Below are 9,183 nucleotides of genomic sequence, written 5' to 3' on the forward strand. Positions count from 1 at the left end.
CACCTCAGTTTTCACTTGGAGTTAGGAGACTTTAAAAATGTCTCAAGGTCTTCCATAAAAGGAAGCTAAAACTAAAAGTGAAAGTTCCTTTGGGATGTCCTGAGAGGTGTGACCTTTCAGAATGGTGGACAAAAAAAGTCACCTGGGACCAGTGTTCGAATTGGATTCTGAGCCCCACCCCAGTCAGTACATCTGGCCCAGGAGTTAACATCCCAGGTGACTCTGAGGCAGGTGATCTTCACACTACTCCTTAAGAAACACTGACTTAGGGGCACCTGCGTGGCTCAGTTGGTTGAGCGTCCCACTTCGGCTCAGGTCATGATCTCACAGTCTGTGAGTTTGAGCTCCACATCAGGCTCTGTGCTGACAGCTCAGAGCCTGGAGCCTGCTTCGGATTCTGTGTCTCCCTCTCTCTCTGCCCCTCCCCTGCTCATGCTCTGTCTCTCCCTGTCTCAAAAATAAATAAAATTATTTAAAAAAAAACACAAAAAAAAACCACTGACTTAGAAGCAAGACTAAAGAGGTCAGAGTAACTTGAATGCTATCCAACAATGATCAAGTTTTATACAATTTGTGATGGAAATAAAGCTCTCCTCCAAATTCTTCTGCTCCCTCTGTAAGCAACAGGATAAAGAAAAGGCAGCGATGGCCAAGAAAGGGAAACAGAAGAAGTTAATGAGACTGCAGGACCTCATCTGGAACTAAAGCACATACCAGCTGAAGAGAAAGAATGTCAAACACTATGAATTAACAGAAAAAGTAATCCACCGCAGGTGAATTTGGGATCTAATAATAGATATTAGGTGAATAAATCTTTGAAGTTTTTATCCTGTTGTGTAATGGTGTCAGGTTCGGTATTGCTTGGAAGAAATGTACCCTTGAAAGCACTTAAGTGATACTAATCTTTTATTTGTTTGCATTAGGAAAAAGAAGAAAGCTGATATAAGAAGTCTTCCTGAATTGTCACAAAAAAGCAGAACCACTTAAAATTACATGCATACAACTATCCTAATATGTCCTTGGCCTTTTCCTTCTAAAGTACACCTAATTCACACAAATTAAAAAAAAAAATTATTATTTTGAGAGAGAGAGAGAGAGAGAGAGAGAGAGAGAACGGTGGATGGGAAGGGGCAGAGAGAGAGAAAAAGAGAGAATCCCAAGCAGGCTCCCCATTGTCAGCACATAGTCCCACTCAGGGTTTCATCCCATGAACCATGAGATCATGACCTGAGCCAAAATCAAGAGTTGGACACTTAACTGACCAAGCTATCCAGCCACCCCACAACAATTTTTTAAATTACCTGCACATTATGTGTCAAATACATGCATTGGGATAGTTTCATCCCATATGCTTTTAAATGTTGACTTGTCTTTCAATATAGTTTTTTTTTTTTATTTTGGAATAGTTTTAGATTTTCAGAAAAATTGCAAAGATAGCATGGAGAGTCCCATAAACCGTTCACCTAGTTTCTCCTATCATTAACATCTTACATAACCAGGGCATATTTGTCAAAACTAAGAAGCCAATGCTGGTGATTTACTATTAATTTGAATTGCGGGATTTCACTGGTTTTTCCACCAATGCCTTTTTCTCTAGGACTCAACTCAGATAAAATACCATATAGTACTTTGTCATCATATTTCCTTTAGTCTTCTCTGGTCTTGTGACAGTTTCTCAGTCTTTTCTTGTTTTTCATGACTTTGATGATTTTAAGGTGTATTGGTTAGATATTTTATAGAATATCCTGAATTTGGGTTTGTCTGATGTCTTTCTCATGACTGAAGTGAGGTCATGAATTTTGGGGAAGAATACCACATGAAGAAATGTTATTCTCATCATATCATATCAGGGCACACATGCTATTAACATGATTTATCACCAATGATTTTAACACTGATCATCTGGTCAAGGTAATGTTTGTCACGTTTTTCCACGGTAAAGTTATTTTTCCTTTTCCCTATTCTAGTCTTTGGAAGCAAGTGACTAAGTCCACCCCACGTTCAAAGGATAGGGGAATTAAACTCCACTTTCTAGAGGGGAGGGAGGGTATCTATATAAATTATGAAAAATTCTTCTTTAAGGGAGATTTGTCTCTTTTCCTCCATTTGTTTACATCCATATAGCTCATAGATATTTACTTTATACTTTAGATTACAATCCAATAGTACATTAATTATTTTCATTATTCAAATTGTTCTAGCTTTGATCATTGTGATCTTTCAGGTTGGCTCCTTTGTTCCTTTAACATCTACCATCCCTCCCCTCCCCCTTTTAGTACTTCCTTACTTCCTGGTGCCGCAAAATGTCACGGGTTCACCTTGTGTTTACCTGCCCCATCCATGCAATCAATTGACTTTGATTTTTAACCTTATAAAAACAATGAGTAAATGTATTTGTCTTCCTGTATATAATACCTTGTGCAATATCATGAATGCTTTTGCTGATACTGATGCTACAGGCCAACAACAAAACAGCATTTTACTGGATGCATTACACTGGACAAAATGTATTGAATGCTCGTATCTGGCCTGAAGACATTGTTAGGAAAGTGATAAAAGAGACACTTTAGGTTGGATTGCACACTTTCCTTTTCACTTCCTGCCATTATGTAGAAATAGTTTGGAGAGAACACTGTGGGGAAGGGCGGTGGTTTCACTACTTACCACACACACAAAATCAGGCATGACCTTAGTGTTTGTTTTATTCAGCAAACTAAGTTTCCATGGTAAACAACACTGGCCCCAGACTCCAAACAGCTGGGAACTATCTTCAGCAAAAAAAAAATAAATAAATAAAAAGTGTAATTTATTGCTTTTTTCTTTCTCTTCCCCTCATCTCCCATTAGTATTAAAAGCTCTGGTACTTCCATTATTTCAGCCAACAAATAAGTGGAATCATCCTCTTACACCCATCTTCTCGATGTCCTTATCTTTCTCACCATTGTCTATCCAAAACAAGTAGAGACTACTTTTAGCTTCTTTCTACCTTCTGGTACAGCTGGAAATTAAGTCAGTAACTAACTGCTTCCTTTGTCCCTTAACACTGGGAAGATGTACTGCCAAACAGGTAGTGACTGTGCAGTACAGGTTTGAGGGGTCAGCATCTATTTAAAAAGTACCTTCCTGGCCCCAGTCATGGAGCCACTGCTGAGAACTCAGCACCCCCTTTACCCACCCCCCCCCCAGTCCCCTAGCTTCCCAAATCACCATGCCCCCACCAGCCTTCTCTAGCTGCTGCCTTCCACAGGCCCTTTCCACCAAGGAAAAGGAATCATATCATATGTCTGCCATCCAGAACCTCCACTCTTTGGACTCTTTTGCTTATGCAAATAAGGTGATGATCTGCTTCTGTTGGCACTGAGGATAATATCCATGTAAGAATTCAACAGAAATGGCAGGAAGATCCTTATTATTCTCCAAGGAATCACTGATGATTATGATAAAAAGAAACTGGTGAAGGCATTTAAGAAATTTGTCTGCAATGGTACTGTAATTGAGCATTCAGAATATGGAGAAGTAATTCCCTTACAGGGTGACCAGTGCAAGAGCATATATCAGTTCCTCGTAGAGATTGGACTGGCTAAGGGTGATCAGCTGAAGGTTCATAGGTTTTGAGTGCTTTTGGCTCACTGAAGCTTAAAGGAGATTTCCTTGCAACGAATAGAATTTCCCTTCTGTTCCTTGTCACAAGTTTTTTTGTTTTTGTTTTTGTTTTTTCTCCCACAAGTTTAAAAACCTCACAGCCTGTGTAATGTAAGTATAATGTAACCATTATATTATGTAACCATTATATAACCATTAACATATATAACCCAATATAACCATTTTGGGGTCTGCTTTTAACTTGGACTAGTGTAACTCCTTTGAGCAATAAACTGAAAAGAGCCATGCAAAATAACAAACAAACAAACAAATAGTACCTTCCTATAATGGTTTTATCTGAGGAAAATAAGGAGTTTTTGCCTCCAACAGGTATTAGGAAAAACAAGCAAATGAACAAGTGAGATAAAAATACCTCTGCACAACAAAGGAAACCATCAACAGAATGAAAGGCAAGAATGGTAGAATATATTGCAAGTCATATACCTAATAAGGGGTCAGTATGCAAAATTTATAAAGCACTTGTACAACTCAATAGCAAAAAACAATTCAATAAAAAATGTTCAGAGGAACTGAATGGACATTTTTCCAAAGAACACATGCAAATGACCAAGAGGTATATAAAAAGGTGCTCAACATCACTAAGCATCAAGGAGATATAAATCAAAACCAAAATGAGATATCACCTCACACCTGTTAGAATGACTATCATCAAAAAAACAAGGGATAACAAATGTTGATGAGAAAATGGAGTAAAGGGAACACTTGTATGCTGTTGGTGGGAATGTAAATTGGTGCAGCCACTATGAAAAACAGTATGGAGTTTCCTCAAAAAATTAAAAATAGATATACCATATGATCCAGCAATTCTACTTCTGGATATATATCTGAGGGCAATGAAATTACTACCTTGAAGAGATAGCTACATCCCTGTGTTTATTGCAGTGTTATTTACAGTAGCCAGGACATGAAAACAACTACATATATATATATATATATATATATATATATATATATAATGTGTGTGGGAAAACACACAAAAATATTATTAAATATTATATTTATTTTTATAATATGTATATTTATAATAAGAAAATATTATTCATTCATAAAAATGAAGGGAATCCTGCTATTTATGACAACATGGAGTGATCTTGAGAGCATCATGCTAAGTGAAATAAGTCAGAGAGAGAAAGATGAATACTGTATATGTGGAATCTAAAAATATGAATTCATAGAAAAAGAGAACAGATTGGTGGTTGCCAGGGGTGGAGGTAATCAAAAAGTACAAATTTCTAGTTATAAAATAAAGAAATTTGGGGATATAATGTCCAGCATGACAACTACAGTGAACAGTACTGTATTGTATATTTGAAAGTTGCTAAGAGAGTAGACCTTAACATTTCTCATCACAAGAAAAACAAATTGTAACTATGTGAGGTGATGAATTTTAACTAAACATATTTTGGTAATCATTTCAGAATATATCCGTATGTCCAATCATTATGTTGTCCACCTTAAACTCATACAATGTTATTTCAATTATATCTCAGTAAAACTGGAAAAAAACACTGTGTTTTTCCTAAATTATAACAAATAAGAAAAAGTGGTCTCAAAGTGGGCTTGAAAATCCACTTGATGTATACTTGAAAACCCACAAATTAGTTGGCGTATTCACATGTATAGAAAGACTGTCAAAATATATTAATGAAACTAAGTTTCTGGAGCCACCTGAAACAGAGCTCTTTGATCATTTCTTAATCTCAATACACAGCACTTGAGATTTCCAGATACTTTCTTCCTAAAGATTTTGTTTTCCCTAATATTCTTTCAGTTATCCTGATTGTGTTTTAGATAAAGACGTAATTAGGTGGTTGTACTAGATTGCAAGGTTGGTTTCAAAGTTTTGGCAAACACAAACACAAAAACCAGATTGTCATTACAATGGCACTAGTAGAAATGGGTTTTAGTACCTACAGAAAGAACTATGACTTTTTGGTCTCAAATGTCATTGCAGAGATGTGTCAACAAAAAGGTAAGAAAAACAATGGACTGATCATTCCTTCAGACAAGTGATGTTCAAACTTGTTGGTACATTAGAATCACCTGGGAGACCATGAAAAAAATAATGATGACTGAGGTCAATGTCTTGATGGGCCCAGGAATTTGCATCTCTTAAGACTTCCTAGGTTATTAAAATGTCATAGAACAAATTGTCAAATTTTAGTGAACATTTGAAATATCTGGTTAATATGTTAACAGTGCAGATTCTTGGGACCAATGCTAGTATTCCTATTTATCGATCAGGTGTGGCATCCAGTAATCTACACTTTAAAAAGTAAGTCCTCAGAAGCTTTGGTTCTTTGCATAATACTTTAATCTTAACTGCCATAACTTTTAAAAAATATTTATCTATTTATTTATTTAGTGAGTTGGGGAGGTGCAGAGAGTAATGGAGAGAATCCCAAGCAGCCTCCACACTGTCAGCACAGAATCCAACATGAATCTTGAGGTCATGACCTGAGCCAAAATCAAGAGTTGGCCACTTAACTGACTGAGACATCCAGGCATCCTCTAACTGCCGTAACTTCTTGTGATACCAGTTAAGGCTGTGGCAACAGCCAAGCCCCTAGACTTCCACGCTACTCAGAGCTGTACAAAACTCAATGGAAATGCTTGTTTTTTTTGTGAGCTCTGAGGTTTCCTTATTTCAGTATGCCTTCCTTATCAGCTAGATAACTCATTCTTTAACATTCAACTTATATGTTATCTATTCTTAAATATCTTGGTTCCTGCAAGCTCCTTCTTTCTCGGCCCTCGTGTCCCTATGCAATTGTCTTACTGTTTTGTAAACCTTAATATTCTTATCTGTCTTCCATAAAACACTAAATTCTTTCAGATGACCAACTGTGATTTTTGATTTCTGTGGTTCTAGTGTGTGCTTCCATTGCTAATCACTGGGTGCCCCCCAAATTCCAAGTCTTAATAGACAAAACATTATAAACACAATATACTGTTAAATATCCTATTTCAGTGATAAATGCAATATGCCATGGAAATACAGATATTTTTGTTCATCTGTGGATTTAATTTATTCATGATTTTTTTTCCTTCTCCATAATTAGCATGAATAATTCAGAGGAGGCTATATTCTGTCTAGCTGTGAATAAGAAGTTCACATGCAGTTGACTCAATTTTCCAAGCTATTGGAGAGGAACAAAAGCAGATAATCCAAAAATCGCTTACATTTGTGTGTGAAATACATTTTGGCATCTCCTTTGGAATAAGTGTGGCCAATGCTCTAGGAATTTCCGATATTTCATACAAAAGACTCAAGCCACATCTGTAAGACCTGATTCTCCAGAAGCCAAAAACATCCCTCCCGTTTAGTTCTTCCACACACCGCCCATATGGTCTACTTTCCTGAGAAGTAAGAGGAAGTTATTTAATGAGATAAAAATAAACCAGAAACGGATTGGCATTTGTGGTGTGCTGTGTAGTTTTAATCTTGGACTCCTCCTCCTCAAATGTAGTGGTCTCCTATTTCCACAAAAACAAGAATCTTCTGTTTATGTCAATAAAAGAGTTAATCTAGCAAAATAGTTTATGATATTGTTAAGATCTTAAATGCAAGCTAAAAGAATAAACAGAAATTTCTGGGGGTAATACAGTGGATTTATATTTTTCCCTCACAAATATTTAATCATTTATAGAGAAACTTTTTTTTTTTTCCAAAAAGACTTTTAGGTGCTTCTACAAATTAGATAATTTAAATTTACTCAAATAGGTACTCTTAGTAAAAAAACAAAAAACAAAAAAAACCAAAAAACAAAAAAAAACACTGGAAGTTTACAAAATCCAGATTAGAATTAGTTATCATATCTCCTATTAGAGCATAAAAATATGTTCGTGGATATGTAAATGTGGTGGATTTTTTATTCTTCTCTGTAAGATAGTGATATATTACTCAATATTGATAAAGTTTACAAAGCAAATATCCTCACTAAATATTTTAATTACAAAGCAATAGTTAAAATATCTTTATAAATTTTTGACTTTTGTTATAGGCTCAATCAGTTATGCCTCCAGTATTCCCTCTACCCCTTCTCCATTGAGTAAAGGCATGGGGATCTGTGTGGGCAGAAACTAAAGAGCAAGTTATATTCTCTTTCTGACTGGTTATTGGTTCAGGGAATTGGACAAAAGTTGATCCACTCAGAAGATAGCCCAGAAATTTTAGTGGATCATTGGGATGGTAAGCGCTCTCCTCTTGAACTAGAAGGAAAAGCATCCGTTATTTCAGTTGCAACTGGCAACTGTCTTGTAACCATAGAGGAGTCAGTCTTGAGATAAAGATTCTTGGTAAAATCATTTAGTCATCAAATCAGGCATACCTGAAGCCGGCCCTCCTCTAGACTTTGTAGGTATGTTAACTAATAAATCATCTTTGTTGTGTACAAAAATGTATTTATAATACCTGTTATTTGCAACTGAAAAAACTCATAAGAGAATGAGCACATATGGCTTACATATTTGTCAGATGGGAGATAAGCAAAGTGGTTCTTCTAATGTGTGACAGAAAAAAAAAAATCCCACAATAAAGTATAAAAGGGTTTACATCTGTGATATAATGTGTTTGAACTGGACCTTAAAAATTGTGACTTGATAGAATGAGATAATGTGACACAAAACTTGAGTGGCCTACTGGGAAGAAATGTTTCTTCATAATCTTCTTATGTTTGCTTTACACTCCATCTAAAATATTTAGTCACATAGAACACCTGGGTGACTCAGTTGGTTGAGCATTCAATTCTTGATTTCAACTCAGGTCATGCTCTCAGGGTCGTGGAATCAAACCCGTGTCGGGCTCTGTGCTGAACGTGGAACATGGTTAAGATATTCTCTCCCTCGCTCTCCCTCTCTCTGTCTCTTTCTCTCTCCTCCTCTGCCTCGGCTCCTGTCTGCCACTCATATGTGTGCTCTCTCCCTACAATAAATAAATTAAGATAAATAAAATAAAATAATTTGGTTACATAATTCAGACTAGAAGGTACCTTTCAGATGATCTAGCCCAATCCTTTCATTTTATCAATGAGGAAACTGAACCTTAGTGAAGTTGAATGAGATGGACAAGAGCAGAGACAAATGTTTTTGCCTCATGACTTCTGATGAGTCCTCTTTCCACTGCTGTGTGCTGTTTACAAAAAACAAGCAAACAAAAATTAAAAAAACAAATAACTTAGTGAGGTGGGTTCCCTTATTGTTAGCAATCATTTCCTGTCTTGTAAGAGGCTTATATCTCATTGCCATTGCCATTTGACTCTTAGTGCCTCATCAGCAGCCTTGGCCATGTGATTTGCTGAGGTACATGTGAGTAGAGGTGGCAGAGTCATGGGACGCAATTATGTGGAGCAGCTTGCTCTTGGGCTATTTTAACAAGTCTCAGATGGTGACTGTTTTATCCTGGGTCCTGGAATGAGAAGACCAACTGAGCAGTGCCTTGCCTGGAGTTGAGATGTAGTTAAATTTAACATCTATGAGCAAGAAACATTTGTGGTAGTAACTTATTGAAACTTGGAGCTG

At 36.5% G+C, this 9,183-nt stretch overlaps 1 pseudogene; it reads left to right on the plus strand.

The window, feature by feature from the left end:
• Positions 1 to 3,280: 3,280 nt before the first annotated feature.
• On the plus strand, positions 3,281 to 3,672 carry LOC125923962 (eukaryotic translation initiation factor 1-like; annotated as a pseudogene).
• Positions 3,673 to 9,183: the final 5,511 nt, after the last annotated feature.

The sequence above is a fragment of the Panthera uncia genome, chromosome B1 (assembly GCF_023721935.1).
Source record: "Panthera uncia isolate 11264 chromosome B1, Puncia_PCG_1.0, whole genome shotgun sequence".
Lineage (NCBI taxonomy): Eukaryota > Metazoa > Chordata > Mammalia > Carnivora > Felidae > Panthera > Panthera uncia.